The 16,541-nt window shown below is 34.3% G+C and overlaps 1 long non-coding RNA gene across 1 annotated transcript in view; it reads right to left on the reverse strand.

The window, feature by feature from the left end:
* The window catches only part of LOC306657390, a 1,092,042-nt gene extending 1,077,708 nt beyond the window's left edge, over positions 1–14,334 (reverse strand). Inside the window, exon 1 of the long non-coding RNA XR_013762782.1 lies at positions 14,287–14,334. This is a non-coding gene — a long non-coding RNA (uncharacterized lncRNA). The remainder of the gene's footprint in view (positions 1–14,286) is intronic.
* Between the last annotated feature and the right edge of the window lie 2,207 nt (positions 14,335–16,541).

Below are 16,541 nucleotides of genomic sequence, written 5' to 3' on the forward strand. Positions count from 1 at the left end.
TCCGTGTCCATGTGTCTTATCACACCCTAGTAAAACAAATCCCAGGTACATTTTTAAAACAATGGTTCATCAGATTTTCTGTACAAGGATTTGAATTCCATGATTCACACTAAATGGTGAGGGTGTTCTATTTTCCATTTTCACACTTTTCAACTGTTTTTATTTTCATTTTAAATTTTTTGTTTAGATAAGTATGTGTTTATGTTGTATAGTTACATCTGCTAAAATGAAGAGAAGTATACAGTTTGATGAGATTGACAAAATTCTACACCCATTATAACATCCATGTTATACCACAGGCAAAACATAGAGTACTTCCAGCATCCTGGGAAGTTCACTGGTGCTCCTTTTAAAGCAATCCTCCACCCATGTCACCATGTGCTGTTTCATGGACTAGTTTTATTTATTCTTTAAATGGATACATTTCAAGATATGTGTGTCTCTATATATTCATACATATATAAACATACATATAATTCTACATATAGTGTGTGTACATAGACATATACACACATACTATATATAAAGTAATATATATATTTATATATATATTATATATAGTACTGTTTGAGTCAAGCTTTTTGCTAAACATATTGTTTGCACAATCATGCATATTTTTGCATTAGTAGCTTTGCTCATTTCTATTGCTGCGATGTATTTCATTGTATGCATATACTACAATTTGCTCATTACTTCTCTTATTGATGGAACAGTGGCTTGTTTTATATTTTTGTCCTAAGCTGGGGTGTGGTGGTACACATCAGTAATCCCAGCAACTTGAGAGGCTGAAGCAGAAGGATTGTAAGTTCAGGTCCATCTATAGCAACTTAGGGAGCCTCTCAGAAACTTAGCAAGACTTAGTCTTGAAATAAAAAATAAAAAGGTCTGTGAATGTAGCTCAGTGGTAGCGTGCCCTGGGTTCAGTACACACTACTGAAAAAAAAAAAAAAAAAAAAAATGCTGGAAAGAAAAAAAATACTAGTTTTGATAACATAAGTAAGACCTAGAAATAAAGTTATTAAGAAATGTGTAAGACTTTATCATAGTAAACGACCAAAAATTTAAAAATATTTAAACCAATTGGGAGGAATACTAGCTAAACAGGTTGGAAGACTCAAAATTATGTGGGTCTTAGTGATTCTGACTCATACATTATTTAGCAAAATGACAAAATCTTAGAAGATGTTTTGTAAAAATGGGAAAACTTATTCTAAAATTTATATAGAATTGTAAAGGACAGAATAAGCAGAATGCACTTGGAATAAAAGATAAAAATATACAACTGTAACTTTAGGATTATTGGACTTAGTATACAATTAAGATGGTGAAATTCTGGTAAAACTATAGGCAGAAAGATTAGTGAAATAAGGAAGAGTCAATTAACGGACTGACTGATACATAACAGTAAATTGATTTTTAACAGTAGAGTCAATGCAAGTCAGTGAAAACAGCAAATTTCATTTCTACACGTTTTTCTGCACACATTCTTCACAAAATACAAAAATATTAATTCAGGATAGATTGTAGACAAAATGAAAACCTACAGGACTTCTAAAAACATATAAACATATATAGACAATATTTGCAAACTTGAGGTAGACAGATTTTTCTCATCCATCAAATTACAAAGTTCCATTATTCAAAAAACTTGAGAATTCATAGGCAAGTCATACATGGGGAAAATTATTTGCAATATATATTTGAAAAAAATACTTAAATAATTTCCACAAAAATAACTTCTTAAATAAAACATGCAAAAAATAGTAAAACTGCACCTTTCTGACATGTATTAATGATTTCAAAATCCTCTTTTGTGCTGTATATTATAAAGCGATTATTTTTCAACTGAGTTGTTTTTATATTGATTAGCTATATAAACTGGATACAAATTTCTATTCTGATTCATATATTACAAATATTTTTCCTTTCTTTCAAGTGCCTCATAATGTTTAATGATATCTTTTAGAGAATAAAATATCTTCCCTATTCTTTATGTTTGTACATAGAGAGAGACAGATATATATGTATATGTATGTATGTAAATATCTTTTTGTTGAACCAAAGCATACTCTATTCTTTCCACTATAAAAAATTTGTCTATTTTCTCATCTATTGTATAACACAAATGTGATTGATCTAAATATATTATTAAAACGAGGATAGATATAGAACTTTTCTGCAACACAAAAGCATAACAATGTTGAAAATTTGTAATATTTTCAAAATTATTTGGGTATTGCTACCAAGAGACTTAAAGTTGGAGAGGTTTGCTATATTTGTATGATTCCAATAAAGGTAAACTCTTAGAGTACAAAGTAAAATGAACAGTAACAATATCTTTTGTCTGTAAACAAATAACTATCCCAATAAAACTTAACATTGCATTCAAGTATATGCCTATCTTAAAATATGACTTATGGAATAAATTATTTCCTCCCAAATTCTTATTTTGAAGCCCTAACTTCCAATGTGAATGTATTTGGAGATAGTACTTGAAGGAGTAATTAAGGATAAATGAGGTCAAAAGTATAGAAATCTGGTTCAATAGGATTAGTGTCTCTGTAGGAAGAGAGAGACTACAGGTTTTATTTCCTTTATATGTGAATACATAAAAGAAAGACCATCTGAGCACTTTCTTTTGCAGAGGAATGACAATATTTATGATTCTTTATCTTATGTGTTAGGGATGTTTGCTATTTGTCCTAGTAGAGAAAATATGCTAATTATATCACACATCATAGGTATATATCATATACAATCATCTCTAATATTTCTAATATATGCTTTATTCTGTCATATATATTGTATTATATTATATTTCATTCTATAAGCACATAGAGAAAAGAGTAATATAAATTTCCAAGTAGAGAATGGTAAAGTTTTTTCTAGAGACAGAGTTATTTTTAAGTCAGTGATACTCTTCATAACCATGAATCTAAAGAACTTCTGCTCTGAGATATGTCAGGATAACTGATGTTAGACCAAGATTTCTTAAAATTAAAATCTAAGGTACTGAAAACAGCCTCTGGAAATGAAAGAGAAGTAAGGGCTACTTCAAAACAACATCAGAGAATCTGGCATTACAGATCTGCCTTACAATAAGTATTAAAGGATATTTGGTAACCTGAAACAAAATGATATTACATAGTGGAATACATCCAATTGTAAGAATAAATCAAAGTGCTGACAGAATTATAATTAGTTAAAAAAATCAATATGAACTAAAACAACCTAAAAATAACATCTTACGTATATAAAAAATATCAGTAAAAATTTATAACACCAATAGAGTAATGGGTGATTAATAAAACTGGACTTAAATATTAGTTTCTAGCATTATTTAGTAAGCGTAAACAATGAGCTAAGGTGTAATTAGTCTATGATTACCATTACAAGAATAATAAATGAGAAATGTAAAAACAAAATTATTAAGCAATCCAAAAGAAGTTAAAAAAAAAAAAAAAGAGAAAAGTCAAAGAATGAATGAAAGAAATAGAAGATACCTTAAATGGTTAATTTAAACCATCAGGAATGACATTAAACATAATAGGTTAACACTTCAATGATAGTGAAACATTTTAAGAAAGAATGAAACTCATGAACATGTTTACAAGATGTACCATTGCCAAAGGACACAGAAATTTTAAAAGAAAAATGTAGGAAAATCTGTAAGGGGCGATTAAACAACATAAGTGTTTTTAAGACATAAATACATATTATAGACAATTGTATTTAACAATAGGGAGGTAGGAAAGTTTTTCTAATTAGGAAAAGAAAGAAACATGGCATTCAATGTACAAGAGAAAAAAGATACATGCATTCTACAGAAAATAAGAGGGAATTAAAATTTGAGTCCAAGCAGAGAGGTTAGCTTTCCATTGCAGCAAGAATATTTGATTGACATCCATTTTCACCAAGAAGGGTGAGACCAGTTCATCAGTGAAGAAATTTGCTCCAGCTGCAGTCAGCTGCTAGGGTGGAGGCAGGAAATAGGCAGATAATTGGGTGTAACCTGAGTTACAATATTGCTAGAAAAGTGTGGCAGAGAAAGAAATAATAGGATCAGGGTATTTGCAAGTGAATGATTATAGACCAGTTTTAGCTGGAAAACAGAAAAATAAGAATGTAAATAAAGGTAAAAGTGGCTAGAATTCTTGCTTTTAACTAACATACAACATATTGCATTGTAATAAGGAAAAATCTTATTTTTATGCACATATGCAGAGTAGAACAGTATATGTTGATCAAAGTAATAAGAATATATAATTTAATAAAATACACACCCATAGCTTATTTGCATAACTACAAAAATAACGAAAATAATGCTTCAATAAATATTTATCTAGAATAACATTTAGAAATAAGTACAACTGCTCTAATTCACCCCACCAACACCCTGACAACCAGTATTAAGTTATGCCTTTTAACAATTTTTCACTTTTTAGGTCTTTGAAGATCACACCATGTTGCAAATGTAATACAGAGTTCTTGCACAGCCCTCATCCAATCTCCTCTCCTGTTCAAATAAAAAATATTCAATAAAACTAAGAAAGTGACCTGGGTGCGATGGTACACACCTGTGAAACCCATAATCCCAGCAACTTCAGAGGCTGAGGCAGGAGTATTGCAAGTTCAAGACCAGCCTCAGCAATTTAGCAATGACCTAAGCAACTTGGTGAGAACTTGGCTCAGTGGTAAAGCACCCCTGGGTTCAATCCCTAGTACCAAAAAAAAAAAAAAAAGAAACGACCTTGTTAGACTTCTAATATGCAAATAAAAAATATCAACATTTGGAAGTTTATATAATCTAATGCAATTTGGGAACTTTATTCCTTTTGAGAGACTAAATAAACATATGTATACATAGATATCCCAGTACGATCTTAAGATATGCAAAAGCATTGTGGGATTTCCACTAGTTTTAAAGATTTCTAACATTTTTTATATATCAAATAAAGCAATACTAAAAATGTCTTCATTAAAGTTATCTTATGTTCTGTCTCTTGTACAAAAATTAAATACTTGAATTTGTTACCATGATGAACTTTGTTATTTTTCTAACAGTACTGGTTTGAAATCCTCAAAAGTTGTGATTTTAATTAAAGATATTATTCCTCATACTTATATTCCTTTTCCCAGTATTACACAAATATATTTATTTTCATAATGACTGAGATATAAATAGTACATATGAGGTCAGACATAAGTGAAACAACATGAAAAAGAAAATAAGAACTTCATGTTCTGTGGAGATTTGAACATACTACTTACCCTCAAGAGATCTCCCTTAATCCAAATGCTATTTTATAACCTAATAATAAAAGGCTTAATAAGCTAGTTATGGTTTTGAGATTAGGTATTAGTATGGTAAAAAAAAAATGATAAATTAAATTCACTAAATTGCATCAGCCTTCAGTTGTGGTTTTCATAATTAATAAATATTTAATAGAAAAATGGAAGAACTTATGAGTTTCATTCATTTATAAAATGCTTTAAATATTGTTCTATGTGGACATAGGGCTAGCATGTACACGAGCTTGATAAAAATAGAACTAAATATGATCAAATATTTTATTAAAATAGAATACCAAAAAAAAAAAAGTATTTGTTCATTATAATGCTGCCCCAGATTCTGGTTTGTATCTAGACTCCGGCATATACTAGTTGGGTGAATTTGTCAGTTTACATAATACTCTGTAGAATTTACTCTGCTAATATCTAAATTGGAAACAAAATATCCATCTCTCATAATTGCTCTGGTATTTAGATAATATCCCAAATAAACTGTTTAAATGCAATGGCTGATTCCTGGTGAGGATGCTATAAGTATAAGCTATTTCTGTTATAAGTATAATAGAACTTAATGAATAAAGTTAGTTTCTGAGTTTTAGATGCTAATCTGGCACAAAACACAAAAAAGTAGGACATATGTTGACATATTCTCTGAATTTGTATTTAATCAACCTGTAATATATTAGTTGTGTGTATTTATACTAGGTTGTAGGAGAATTTAATACTGAATAAATTAAAATAACATCAACAATTTAAAAGATTTAAAAGTAAAATAAGTTATCAGAAACCACAAGTTCCTTGTGGTAACTGCAGGAGTTTCAGCCATATCCTGTGTGGATGAGGGAAGGGTTAACTGCCGGAAGGTGAGAAGGCAATAAGTCAATTACCTATAAACTTGTCTAGTCAATAAACACACAAGAACCAATATTCTTTTCAAATGGGAGGGGGCGTGACAGATCAGGCCATACCAGATCTGGCCTCTAACAAGATGGAGTAGCCCACCTCTCTTTATTTTATAGTCTCACAGGTAAAGGGGGCCAAGACCTAGAGGGTCTTCTTCTGTGATGGACAGGATGGGGTGGAGTTAGGGAAGCCATTTGTTTAGGGAACTAGCATATCAATGAGATGGTAGGCCACTCCTACACAGGGCCACTTGCTTCCCAGGCTATCTGGAACAGTCTATCATGGCTGCCAATTCCTGGGAGTCAGGACTCTGTATCTCGTGGTTCAACCAAATCTGGTTCTGCTAGATATGGACAGCCCTCCACAGGTAACAAAGAAAAAAAATCTCATATTACCTTGGAATCCACAGATGTAATACACATAGTAATCTAGTACATTTTTATTATTATAATTTGCATATAAAAACTAACCTAATGAAATGTATAGTATGATGGGTTTTAGAAATAAATATAGTACTGCAATCACCATCATAATCAAGATACACACATAGGACAGGACAGTGCCATCACTCTAGAAAGTCTCACTGTGCTCTTTGGAGTCCATCCTATTCCCTTAGCACAGCATCCGGTAATCAGGAATAAATTGTGCTTCTCTTTAGTTTGTAAATTTTTAGATATTTTAAAATTATACAAAGTTGCAAATATAATACAGAGGTCTTGCATAGCCCTTATCCAGGCTTTCCTCACATTAACACCCAAAATAACCGTAAAACAGTTATTAAAATTAAAAGATTAACTTTAGCATAATCCTATTGAGCTGTTTGCTTAACAGTACATTTGAATTTATAGAAAATTCACCCATTTTTTTACCTCCCTATTCTAGAAGCTAATCTCCAATCTCAATTTGCGTCTAGGCACCAAGCCTTGATCAAGGGCGTGATCTTTGAAATCATGCAGTCATTCTTCTTAAATTTTTGCACAGTAATTTTAACAACCAGTTGTAGATCTAGTCTATGGCGATCATTACCATGTAGTTAAACGGTGATTTTCTGTTTTCGTTACTTTCCCCCTTTACTCATAGTTTCACTGAGAATAATGCACACTTCAATTTCATTAGCATTTTCAAACTAAAAAAATATCAATTTATATACTTATGTAATTTTTAATTTAACTTTATAAAGCTTGCAGGTGATCAGAGTAAAACTTCAATGAATTCAATACTCTAAATTCAGATCAGCTCACCTTTTTGAAAATAGGTGAGTGAAATAATCTGTCATGCTGTTGTCAATACTGTCAATCTTTCATGATGCTGAGGTATGTGAGGACTGATATATCACAAAGTCTGTTTTGCTAATCACTTATAAAAATTTAAATGCTCCCTGTACATTCAATGCTTATGAAATGCCACATATTTCACTGGCTTTAAATATCTTTTTTCCCATTTAATTATCTGGTGTGACAATTTTTGGATAAAAAATATGAGACTATGTGGGGTGGAATATGGACTAAAAATATGTCTTCCAGTAAAATTTTATAATTATAAAAATGTTTAATGCATTGCAGTACCATAATGCAAGTCTTGCACAAACTGCCCAGATTTAGTGTAGGCTCCACAAGTTAAGGACACAGTCTCCAACCCAATGTCCCCATTTCAAATGCCAACCACAAATTTGAAGGACTGCAGGGCTTTTACATGTCTCATCAACTAGCTGTGAATCAGGGATTCCCACAACCCCCATCAGGTTTGGCAAATGACTAGTCTGAGTCACAGAACTCAAAGAAGTGCTATATGTTCATGATTATTGACACATCTCAGGCAATACACAAGGACAAAACAATGCCCATCCTTAGACAAAAGTGAAAACTAACCTGCAGAAAAAAATAAAATAAAACGAAACATGTGCTCCCAGGTTCCAGAGACCAGGCAATGATTGGGAACTTCAGAGGTAAAATGAGTCTGTTTCTGGGAACAGGAAAGGAAAACTGCCTGCTCACAATATACATCTTGTCTTATACTGAGTCACAAGAAATAAAAGTCTGTTACTGAGGAAAGGCAGAAAGCCTTCCATCTCCTAATCAGAGAGCATACCATACTTCTGCAGAAAGAGTAGAACCAAACGTGTTTTTGCCTGGGAAGAAAAAAATGGACCATCCTTACTTAGCAGATTCAGTCTAGGTTGAGCCATGGGACACACAGGCCTGGGTTTCTAGGAACTGCCAGGCAGCATGTAGCATTGTGTGGGAGTGGTTCCCTGTCTCCTTCTGGAATTTTCCCCTTAACAGAATAGCTTCCCTAACTCTACCCTATCCTGTCCATCACAGAAGAAGCTCATTCTGGCCCCTTTTACCTGTACATTATAAATAAAGGAGAGTTGGTGACTCCATGTTGTTGTATGGCCAGAGCCGGTATGGCCAGACACGTCACACCCCCCTCTCATAAAAAGAGTATTGGCTCTGGTGTGTTTATTGAGTAGATAAGTTTTTTGGGTAACATATAGAAAACTGCCAACTTCCTCCTCTGGCAGTTAACCCTTTTCTCCTTCACACGAACGTGGCAGAGAAGACCTCCACCTGTACCTATATAATCTATAAAGTTGATAAGCAAAAAATACTAGTTTTTCATTTATTAAGTATTTATGTAATGCCAGATAGACCAACTCAGATTTTCATATAGATGTTTATCCATACAAGGATGCAAGGTGGAAGTACACCATTTTGTAAATTGATAAGCTAAGGATCAGACAGGATAAGTTTCTTTATGGTGTTCCAGTATTGAAATCAGACAGACTTGTAACATGATCCTCAGTGAGTCTGGATCAAAGCCCATGTACTTTCAAATATTCTCCACCCTCTTATACCACCTCCTTTGATGCATGACTGAAGCAGAGTTTAAAAAAATAATAATAAAGAAAATTGATCATGTTTATAGCTTTAGGAAAACAGCAAATGGTGGAATTGGAAAATATAGGAGCAATATTATACAATATAATCAGCACTGGAGATTATTAGCAATAATAGAAAAGACAGGTTTTTATCAGAAGGTAAGGATTATTATTGAGAATGAAAAGAGAGTACTGTATCTGGGGTGCAAAGAAAGAAATTACAGTTCATTCCAAACTATCTTTATTTTCTCTACTAAAAAATATGTAGGCATATTTTTATATCTCTGAAAATGAGATATAAATACATTTAAACCTGAGAAAGTGATGAAGCATGGCTGTTGATGGTTATGGCAACAGGATTTGATGAAAAATATACAAAAGAATTGGCATGTGGCACTGAGACTGCAGAGAGGCTGTGTGCTCACAATGACAGAAATGTCTAATTCTTATTAACATCTTTCCATTGGTTAAATCACAAAGCTTATTATTACTGCTGCTATTGGGATTATTAAAATGAATGGTGATAGGGAACAGGCAGATGTGAGTGGTGGGAACATGGAGTTAAGGGAATAATTCTACAAACCGGGACCACGGTGCTGACCACTACATACTTCCTTTTTTCAAAAAGCAACTTACCTTCAGCCCTTCCTGGCTTTAGTCAACAGGATATACTGCATTTCTACTATAGGAGAAATACATATCCAAAATGTTAACATGGTGAACAGATTACCCAGAGGCAGAAGAACTTTTGTGACCCTTACACAGAACAGACCCCAGAATTCAGAGAGAGATAAGGGTAATATCTCCTAACCTCAAAATCTTTAAGAATTTCAATTAGAACTGGTCAGCATGGGCCAAAGTGATAAAGAGTTGTCATGCACAGTGGGAACTTGAAAATCTGATGTCATTCTGCTGTGCATCAAAAGTCAAAAGGTAGACTTAGGCAGGACTCTCTGGAAACTTCCCTGGGGCCCCCTATGAAACTGGACAGCAGGAGAGGTGCACTGTCCTTCTTCTCTCTGAGAGCACCCACTCTCTCCCTCGAGAGAGTTCCCTTTTCCCTTTTCTTATTCCTTCTAATAAACTTGTGCCTGTTACTCTGAACAAGATGTCTGAAATCTTTCTAGCATGACTATAAGACTTGGGGTTTGAAGAGGGGTCTCTGAAGCTGCTTAAAATCCATGGCAGGTCTCTGCCGTGTAACAATAGGCTGTCATAATTTCTTCAAATACTATCATGTTTCATATGTGATATATAAAAGCTTCTTTTAAGTAATTTTCCAAGACCAATTTTCATTCAAATAAAATTCTCAACCTGAAAATATGTAACTTTATGACAGCTCAATGCAAAATTAAAAAACAGTAACAAAGTACACTGCCATTCTTCCCATCAGAGGGATCAAACATGAATGACTTCTCTGCTCTTCTTATCAGTGAACTGTCCCATATGCACCCAACTGCATGACTGGGTTCAAATAAGACTCACAAATTAATTCTCATTTCATGTTTTGTGCAGATTTAAGTATTTGTAATAGGTTAAAGTTTTCATAAAGCTCAAACTGGCTTATCCAAATATGTTGAATAATTTCAAACCTTGGAAAATCTAATGGAGTTTTGGTTTTCTCAAGGTAATACCTTTTTGACTTATAGATAATTTACATTATGAATAAATGGTTATTTCTGAATGATATTATAAAATTCACATCATTTATTACATTTTAGTACTTCCTGAAATGAACTAAAAAGTGAAACATTTTGTCACTTGAAAATGAAAAATATTATGAAATAAAACATTTTAAAAAGTTTAAAAGCCAACAAATTTCCTGAACAATACTCTTTCTCTATTTCTATTACCATCCTTAAGGTAAGAACTTGTTGTAAATGAAAAAATTTCAACATTCACTTTCATGTTAATTATTCTATATGTCAGTTTTTTTCAATTGTTCAAGAAAAATGTGCCTCTAGAAACAGAAACACAGGGCCTTTGATCTGGGGCTGTAGCTCGAGGTTCAATGCCCTGTATCTCAAGGTGGTAGAGCATTGGGGCTATCATGTGCAAGATCACCAGGAAGAGAGAGAGAGAGAGAGAGAGAGAGAGAGAGAGAGAGAGAGAGAGAGAGAGAGAGAGAGAGAAGGAAGGAAAGAAGAAAGAGAAGAAAGAGAAAGAAAAAGAAAAGAAAGAGAAAGAAAGAGAAAGAAAGAAAGAAAGAAAGAAAGAAAGAAAGAAAGAAAGAAAGAAAGAAAGAAAGAAAGAAAGAAAGAAAGAAAAGAAAGAATGAAGGAAGAGAAAGAGGGAGAAAGAAACGTGATACTACTAATATTTTCATATAGATTTAAAAAGCAAATAGTTTGACTTAAACAAATAAGTGGTAGATAGAATAAAACTCAACAGAAAAATTTCCAAAACTTCCTTCTATTTCACTTATTTTATTCTTAATTTCTTCTCTGACTTTGGCAAATACTATGGATAGAATTTTTTTAACTTTCCTTTTTTATTAATGTTGCTTTTAGAGAAATTAAAATTTATAAGAGGTAAAAGAAGAGATAAGTTCAGGGTAATTTGTATTCCCTGCCCCGCAAAATATGCAGCATGTGGACACATGGGGAAAACACTGAGACACAAGATGAAGCTAACAAGAGTGTCAACTGAAAGTAAATTTATCACAGCTTACTTTTGTGTTTCCTGCCTTATAGCTATTAATGACATTAACTTGCATTTGTAGTGAATGTCAATTATTTAGCTCAGTCAATCTTATTTACCCATTCCTCTGAGACACAACACTGTTTGGGGGAGGAGCCATTCTATGTCACTCATCAAAAAGTCACATGATTGTTTATGAAATTGACAATATTATTTTACCTTGTAGACCTAAAGACTGGGTAAAGAAATTAACAAACATATACACAAATAAAACAGTACTAACTGTGTAAGAATAAATTGGTGATTAGGACTAGCTGCAGGACTATTAACTTAGGAAAATTTAAAAATTGGAAAAAATAATAAGGAAGCAAGAGAGTTTATGATCAAAATTAAATATGTGTTTTTAGTACTATAAGCAGAGTTCAGTTATGTTATTTGTTAGAATTTGTTAAAAAAAATAATAACTATTACAGATTTGTGAAGGAAAGTAAAAACTAATCTTGCCATTAACCTGGATACTAAATTTCTAAACAAGACCCTTAATTAACCATTAAAATCTAAAAATGTCTGATGTATTATGAACTTAGAGCTTCTTGCAAGAACAAATATGGCCTAATATTACAAAATATATTTGCATAGCTTAGCACTGCAACAGTTAAATGAGAAGAAATAGACCTTGTATTTCAATAAATATATATCAGCAGATCAATAAATTAAAAACATAGGATTGAATAAAATACAACAGCCTTTCAAAATAGGGAAGAAAAGGGCAATCCAAGATGGCGGACTAGAGGGTGACTGCATCTCCAGTCACTCCAGAACCCAGGATTCAAGAAGGGGAGGCATTGAGAGACTCGGACTAAAATAGAGCCATGGGGTGAGTCTCCCCCACCCAGTGAAGCTCAGCCCGCAGCAGCAGGCCCGGATACGGGTGGCTTAGAGTAGGGCAGGGCAGCTAGAGTCTTCCCCAGGCAGCCCTGCGCACTCTGGTGGTGGGCTCCTCCCACATGGCCAGCTTCTCCAGCTTCTCAGAGCAGGCTCCCCAGTAAGAGCTTTTCTGCACAGAACCAGCTCCAAGTCCCGGAGCCAGCGCGGTGAGCTCCGGCCCACAGGCAGCTTCAGGGACCAGGACAGGGCAGCCAGGGACTTCCCCAAGCAGCCCAGCTCACTCTGGCGGGAGGCGCCTTTCCAGGCTAGCTTCTTGGAGCAGACCGCCCAGTGAGAGCCTTTCTACACAGAGCCAGCCACAAGTCCCCGAGCCAGCCACAGGTCCCCGAGCCAGCGGAGAGCACCGACCCGCAGGCAGCCTCTGGGACCAGGGCAGGGCATCCAGAGACTTCTCCAGGCGGCCCTACCCCCTCTGGCCGCAGGCTCTTTCCACGGGCCAATCCAAGATGGCATACTAGAGGGTAATGAAAGATCAAATGCAGGCATTAAATGATCGCACCAATCAACAGTTAAAAGAGCAAATATGGGAAGCAAGAGATCATTACAATAAAGAGTTAGAGATACTGAAAAAAAAAAAAAAAAACCCAGAAATCCTTGAAATGAAGGAAACAATAAACCAAGTTAAAAACTCCACAGAAATGTGAAGAAAGAGCCTACAGAGTGGGAGAATATCTTTGCCAATCATACTTCAGATAGAGCACTAATCTCCAGAATCTATAAAGAACTCAAAAAACTCTACATCAAGAATACAAATAATCCAATCGACAAATGGGCTAAGGAAATGAACAGACACTTCACAGAAGAAGATGTACAAGCAATCAATAAACATATGAAAAAATGTTCAACATCTCTAGTAATAAGAGAAATGCAAATCAAAACCACCCTAAGATTCCATCTCACCCCAATTAGAATGGCGATTATCAAAAATACAAGCAACAGGTGTTGGCGAGGATGTGGGGAGAAAGGTACACTCATACATTGCTGGTGGGGCTGCAAATTAGTGCAGCCACTCTGGAAAGCAGTGTGGAGATTCCTTAGAAAACTTGGAATGGACCCTCCATTTGACCCAGCTATCCCACTCCTTGGCCTATACCCAAAGGATCTAAAATCAGCATACTACAGAGATACAGCCACATCAATGTTCATAGCTGCTCAATTCACAATAGCCAGACTATGGAACCAACCTAGATGCCCTTCAATTGATGAGTGGATAAAGAAACTGTGGTATATATACACAATGGAATATTACTCAGCCATAAAGAATGACAAAATTATGGCATTTGCAGGCAAATGGATGAAATTGGAGAATATCATGCTAAGTGAGATAAGCCAATCTCAAAAAGACAAGGGACGAATGATATCGCTAATAAGTGGAGGATGACACATAATGGGGGGGAGGGAAGGGTTAGTGTTAGGGTTAGAGTTAGGGTTAGGGAGGGGGGCAAGTATGGAGGAAGAAAGTACTGTATAGAGGGTAAAGAGGGATGGGAGGGGTGGGGGGAAGGGGAAAAAATAACAGAATGAATCAAACAACATTATTGTATGTGGATTTATGATTACACAAATGGTATGCCTTTGCGCCATGTACAAAGAGAGAGACAACATGTATCCCATTTGTTTACAATAAAATAAAAAAAAAAAAAAAAAAAAAAAAAAAAAAAAAAAACTCCACAGAAAGCATAACCAATAGGATAGAACACCTGGAAGACAGACCTCAGAAAACGAAGAAAAAATATTTAATCTTGAAAACATAGTTGACTAAACAGAGAAGATGGTAAGAAATCATGAACAGAATCTACAAGAATTATGGGATATGATGAAAAGGCCCAATTTAAGAATTATTGGGATTGAGGAAGGCTTAGAGAAACAAACCAAAGGAATGAACAATCTATTCAATGAAATAATATCAGAAAAGTTCCCAAGTCTGAAGAATGAAATGGAAAAGCAAGTACAAGAGGCTTATAGCACTCCAAATATACAAAATTACAACAGACCCACACCAAGGCACATTATAATGAAAATACCTAACATACAAAATAAAGACAGAATTTTAAAGGCAGCAAGAGAAAAGAATCAAATTACATTCAGGGGGAAACCAATAACAATATCAACAGATTTTTCAGTCCAGACCCTAAAAGCTAGAAGGGCCTAGAACAATATTTACCAAGCCCTGAAAGAAAATGGATGCCAACCAAGAATCTTATACCCAGCAAAACTTACTTTCAGATTTGAGGATGAAATAAGATCCTTCCATGATAAACAAAAGCTAAAGGAATTTACAAAAAGAAAACTGGCATTACAGAACATTCTCAGCAAAATATACCATGAGGAAGAGATGAAAAACAACGATGCAAATCAGCAACAGGAGGAACTAGCCTAAAGGAATAGCCAAATAAAGGAGAAACCAAATCATGCCAAAAAAAAAAAATGAGCCAAATGCCTGGGAATACAAATCATATCACAATAGTAACTCTGAATGTTAATGGCCTGAACTCATTAATCAAAAGACATAGACTGGCAGATTGGATTAAAAAGAAAAATCCAGCAATATGCTGCCTGCAAGAGACTCATCTCATAGAAAGAGATACCCATAGACTAAAGGTGAAAGGATGGGAAAAAACATACCATGCACACGGACACAGCAAAAAAACTGGAGTGTCCATCCTCATTTCAGATAATGTGGACTTCAAGCCAAAACTAGTCAGAAGGGATAAAGAAGGACATTACATACTGCTTAAGGGAAGCATAAATCAGCAAGACATAACAATCATAAATATCTATGCCCCGAACATTGGCTCATCCATGTACGTCAAACAAACCTTTCTCAATTCGAGAAATCAAATAGACCATACCACAATAATACTAGGCGATTTTAACACACCTCTCTCACCGCTGGATAGATTATCCAAACAAAAATTGAATAAAGAAACTATAGATCTCAATAACACAATCAACAATTTAGACTTAACCGACTTAAATAGAATATACCATCCCACAAAGAACGAATACACTTTCTTCTCAGCAGCACATGGATCCTTCTCTAAAATAGACCATGTTTTTATGCCACAAAGCTACTGTTAGCAAATACAAGAAGATAGAGACACTACCTTGTACTCTATCAGATCATAATGGATTGAAATTAGAAATAAATGACAGAATAAAAAACAGAAACTTCTCCAATACCTGGAGATTAAATAATACACCATTATATGATGAATGGATAACAGAAGACAGCAGGAGGGAAATGAAAAAATTCTTAAAAGTAAACGAGATCAAAGACACATCAAAATTTCTGGGACACTATGAAAGCAGTACTTAGAGGGAGATTTATTTCATGGAGCGCATTCAACAAAAGAAGTAGAAATCAACAAATAAACGACTTAACACTACAACTCAAAGCCCTAGAAAAAGAAGAGCAGACCAACACCACAAGTAGTAGAAGACAGGAAATAGTTAAAATCAGAGCCGAAATCAACCAAATTGAAACAAAAGGAACAATCGGAAAAATTAACAAAATAAATAGTTGGTTCTTTGAAAAAAATAAACAAAATTGATAAACCCTTAGCCACACTAACAAAGAGAAAGAGGGAGAAAACTCAAATTACTAAAATTCGGAATGAACAAGGAAATATCACAACAGACACGAGTGAAATACAAAACATAATTAGAAGCTATTTTGAAAATCTATACTCCAACAAAACAGAAAACCTCGAAGAAATCAACAAGTTTCTAGAGACATATGAATTACCTAAACTGAATGAGGAGGACATACACAACTTAAATAAATCAATTTCAAGCAATTAAATAGAAGAGGTCATCAAAAGCCTACCAACAAAGAAAAGTCCGGGACCAGATGGGTTCTCAGCCGAGTTCTACA

Source organism: Sciurus vulgaris, assembly GCF_902686455.1.
Source record: "Sciurus vulgaris genome assembly, chromosome: 1".
Lineage (NCBI taxonomy): Eukaryota > Metazoa > Chordata > Mammalia > Rodentia > Sciuridae > Sciurus > Sciurus vulgaris.